The 5,000-nt window shown below is 38.2% G+C and overlaps 1 protein-coding gene across 2 annotated transcripts in view; it reads left to right on the top strand.

The window, feature by feature from the left end:
• Window positions 1-5,000, top strand: part of Fas3 (fasciclin 3) — a 671,991-nt gene that overhangs the window by 321,244 nt on the left and 345,747 nt on the right. The window lies entirely within an intron of this gene.

Here is a 5,000-nt window from a genome sequence, read left to right as displayed (position 1 = left end):
TAGTTTTTTTTTCTCTCTCTCCCCACCAGTTCATTTATGTCAGCTGGTTTCCCTCTCTTTTCCGTTTTGTATATTTATTTATGATTTATTTTTTTTCAGTTCCATCTGTTTTATTTACAGCACCCTCTTCCCCCTCTATGTATTTATCATCATTTTTGCAGTTGCACCTGTTATGATTTACGGCATATTATTTAAATCTTTTCTCGTTATCAATTCCAGGGCCCTATCGCTGGAGTGTATCCTGCCCCTCTCCTCTTCATTTCATTCATCATTGTTTTTGCACCATTAATTCCCCCCTGTTTTGATAACGTTATTTTTCACAGTTTTATTTGTTTCAGGTGTTCATTTCGGTTAATGATACATTTTTTTTCAAGTACCTTCCGTTAGAAATATGACATTTTTGTGTGTTTTGTCTTGCATTGTCTTGTTTTGCTCATTATATCATTTATCAGTTGATTTCTCTTTCTTATCCTTATTCAGTGAGACAAATTTATATTGAACTTCATTGCTTTTGTTATTTTTATTATCATTATTTATTATTATTATTATTATTATTATTATTATTATTATTATTATTATTATTATTATTATTACTGTTACTGTTATTGTTACTATTATTATTATTATTATTATTATTATTATTATTATTATTATTATTATTATTATTATTATTATTATTATTATCATTTTTATTATTATCATTGTTGTTGTTATTGTTAATATTATTATCATTGTTACCATTTTTATTACTACAACTACTACTATTAGTATCATCATTATTACTAATATCATTATTGTTATTGTTGCTATTATTATTGTTGTTGTTGTTATTATTATTATTATTATTATTATTATTATTATTATTATTATTATTATTATCATTATCATTGTGTTCATTATTACTATCATTGTTATTATCATTGTTATTATTATTATTATTATTATTACTATTATTATTTTTATCATTATTATTAATGTTATTATTAATATTATTATTATATTGTTGTTGGTGTTTTTGTTATCATTATCATTATTTTATTATTATTATTATTATTATTATTATTATTATTATTATTATTGTTATTATCATTATTATTGTCATTATTATTATTGTGATGATGTTGATGATGATGATGAGGAGGAGGAGGAGGAGGAGGATAATTTATATTGTTATTATTATTATTATTATTATTATTATTATTATTGATATTGTTATTATTATTATCATCATCATCATCATCATTGTTATTGTTATTTCATTAAGATCATCATCGTCATCGTCATCGTCATCATCTTCATCACCACCACCACCACCACCACCATTAATATTGTTGTTATTTTTATTATTGTTATTACTATCATTATTATTATTATTATTATTATTATTATTATTATGATTATGATGATGATGATTATTATTATTATTAATGTTATTATTCTAATCATCATCATTGTTATGATTGTTATTATTATTACTATTATTGTTGTTGTTGATGTTATTGTTTTTATTATCATTATTACTACTACTAATAATAATATTTTTATTATTATCATTATTATTATTGTTGTTATCATTTTTGCTATTATCGTTTTTATTTCTATTTCTATTATTATTATCATCATCATTATTATTATTGTTATTATTATTGTTCTTGTTATGACTATTACTGCTATTACTACCAGAATCAGTTATTATTTATTCTATTTGTAAGATATTTACGAATGATACCCCGTCCCCCATTGCCATGCCCTTTGTGCCAACCCCGCACCCGTTAGCCGTGTGAATGCCACCTCCCAATGTACAAAGATATGAATAATTAGAATAAATCTGTGCAGTTCAGGCATTTTTCCTCCAATATCTATGTACAGAGAGTTTCCACCGGTGAGTCTGCGGTGAGGTGTTTGTCCGCGTCAGTCGTGCATTTAGTGTCTAGTCTGTGTGGTATTTGTTAAACGAGTTATGAACAGATATGTAGCTTAAATTTCTCGTGTTTTTTTTTCTTTCTTTTGAATATTGGTGAGATATAGTCTGTTTATAGTTATGTTTGTTAGTGTATAGTTTATTTGGATCTTGCTGTACATATTGATGATTGCAGAGGTTTGTTTTTTGGAAATTTATCATTTTCGTTGTTTTGATAGAAGTGATTGTGTTTTTTCCAACTTCTTTTCCGTTTGATTTCTCAGCTTTCTCTCTGTATCGCTTTCTCTTAGTGCTCCTCTTTGCTTCCGTGCTTCATCCGTTTTGCCTGTTCTCTACTCTCTTTCAGAACGGAATCTTCCTTCCAGACCATGTTACGACGCATCTCCGCTAATTGGAGATGAATTATGAATCATGTTTTGTTTAATTAAGGGATTCAAATGCTGCTCTAATTGTCTTACTCAGTTGATGATGGTATCAGTCTCTCGAGTTAATTAATGTATATGTATTTTGTATGAATTTGCTTCTCTGCCTAGATATGATTGTACTTGATGGATGATGTTTACCTTGCCACAGACGCCACTAATTAAGCCACAACGCAAGATTGAATTACGCAGGTCAGCTGTCGCATGCGAGCCATTGTGCGGCGGCGCCTCGACCCTGGCAGGCCAGTCACGCGACACGAAAGGACGCTGCTGATCGCGACCCGATGCAGCCGGGTCGGGGCGCCGCCTGTCTCAGGTTGATTCGCGAAATGACTAACCAACCACCTGTTTCGTGTGACCAGCAAATGACCAGCAACGCGACTCGCCAACCACCTGTTTCGGAAGAGTGACCCCCTCCTCTCCCTCCCTCCCTCCGCCTGCTGCAGTTGTCGTGCCCTCCCTCCCCTACCCGCCCCTCCTAACACAGATAAAGGAGCATCTAAATCTTCCTTGTGCAGAGGGAGACGGGAGGAAGGGCGAGGGCGGCGGGGGAGGGGAAGGGGGGAGGAGGTTAACGGCTGTTTGGAGAGTGAATTATCGGTGTCAATCGGCGGCCGCGCGGGGATTCATCGCGATGACCGGATAGGACGATCATATCGCCGGAATAAATTATTACAACGGGCGATAGTTAAGAGAAGAGGGAGGGTAAGAGAGGGGGACGCTCTTGATATTGCAGGACGACCTTGAGGGAGGGACTTCAGCATTTTCGCCTTTTTATTGGCAGTAAACAAGGTGTTTTATTACTCTGTACTGCCTGTAAAGTACTCCGGTCTTGGTGCTGCTCAGTCGGGTTACCCAGGTGATATTCATGAACGATTAACCTGATCCAGCGGCCCAGTAGGCAGTTAATCAAGAGTTTAATCTGCTCCGCCTCACGTCCCATCCAAGACGCAAATGGAATCCCTCATGTATGCAAATGAGTCGAGGACCGGCAAATGGCTGATAGAGGTTGCAGGGTTATTTACACCGATTCCTAGGCTTACGGAGGCGCTCGGTTTCTCTAGTTCTCGAGACAGTTTGGACATCAAGGCGAGTCTTTTGCTTTCGTCTGGGATTTTTTGAGTTCTCTGAGCAACACCTGGATTCACCTAAGGTCGCTTGATTCCTTTTCCAGGATGTACACGAGTGCTGTAGAATTATACTAAACTTCCCTAGGTTTCTGCAAGCTCCGTGGGTCTTGTATTGCTTTCCTGAGTCAGTTTAGGTTAAGCAGTATCGGTGTTCGGCCATTTTATTGGCGGTTTAGTTGGCTGTCGGGCGCGTGAGCGGACGACATTTTGGCGGCATTGTGGGTATGATGAACGGGGTCTTCTAACGTTTATGGCCCTGGCTACGCGGTGACTGGATCCGGGGCTGATGACGCGAGCCCCTTGGGAGACATAGAAGACCTAGGGCGCCTTGCGCTGACCCAGTTCGGTGTTGGCCTGTCATGTTGCAGGATGTACAACTCATGCGACGCGTCACGTAGTCTGGAGACCTCACGCGCTTGATTTGGGGGAAGAACTTAATTACCGCTTATGTGATGCTCCCTCATCCTCACTTACTTCTCTTTTTGTTTGCAACGGTTCTTTTTCACCATTATTTCCTGTTCTCCTTTTTCTTCCGTTTTCTATTTTTTTCTTCTCTTTCTTTTACTTGCCCGTTATACCGCTTCTTTATCTTCCTCTTCTTATTTTCTGTTTCCTTTTCCGACCTCCATCCTTTTCTTCACTCTCTACCTCTGTCTTTCTCCACTTATCCTCCCTCATTGTTATCCTCCTTTCCCCTCTTTTCCTTTTCTTCTTCCTCCCGTCCTCTTCTCACTCCCTCCCCTCCCCGGCTTCCCTTCCCTTACCAAGTGGGGAGAAGGTGGGTGGGGGTGGGGAGGCAATCATCGGGCAGCTTCAGAAAGCCAGTTGAATTAGTCACTGGAACTTCACCGCGCAGCCATCGTCTAAACCTCGGGTCGGTGAAGCGGGTTCGTTGCTCGGCGTTGGGGCGGCGGTTATCTGTCAGACGGCCCATTCAAGAGCACAACCTCCACACTCATGCAACAGGCGTATCCAGCTTAACTATGAGAGATCGAGGAAACAAGCCTTTCTCTCTTCGCGCCTTGAGGCAGGGGAGGAGTCGCGAGATTCTGCATGGCGAGGGTTTGCGAGGATTTGTGAAATTTCGCGAGACGTGATTAGATTTCGGGAGATAATGTGAGATTTGGTGTGATGCGACGAATTTTTGCGACTTCACGTGATATTACCGAGAATCCGTGAGATAAACGCGAGGCTTCGCAAGATATGTGTCCACGAGTTTCCGCGATATATCATGAGACTTCGCGAGATTTCTTGATCTCTGTGGCGCTCTCTTTTTGTAATTTCCTGAAAGACGAAGAACAGTTAGTTTTATTTGTTCTATAGATTGGCATTTCTTTAATAGTTGATTTAACCTACGGATAAAAATGCTTTGCGGAAGCTTTTGCACATTATGAGTAGTAGTGTTTGGAACTAAATGTTAGGGAAATCATTAATATATTCATGATAACTTTCACCCCCAAAACATCACTGAAAACTGGTTTTGTTTGCTAATATTGCGACTGCAAATACTCGCAGCGCCATTGTTGC

This window comes from Penaeus vannamei, chromosome 24 (genome assembly GCF_042767895.1).
Source record: "Penaeus vannamei isolate JL-2024 chromosome 24, ASM4276789v1, whole genome shotgun sequence".
Taxonomy (NCBI): domain Eukaryota; kingdom Metazoa; phylum Arthropoda; class Malacostraca; order Decapoda; family Penaeidae; genus Penaeus; species Penaeus vannamei.
This window is presented reverse-complemented; position numbering and strand designations above follow the sequence as displayed.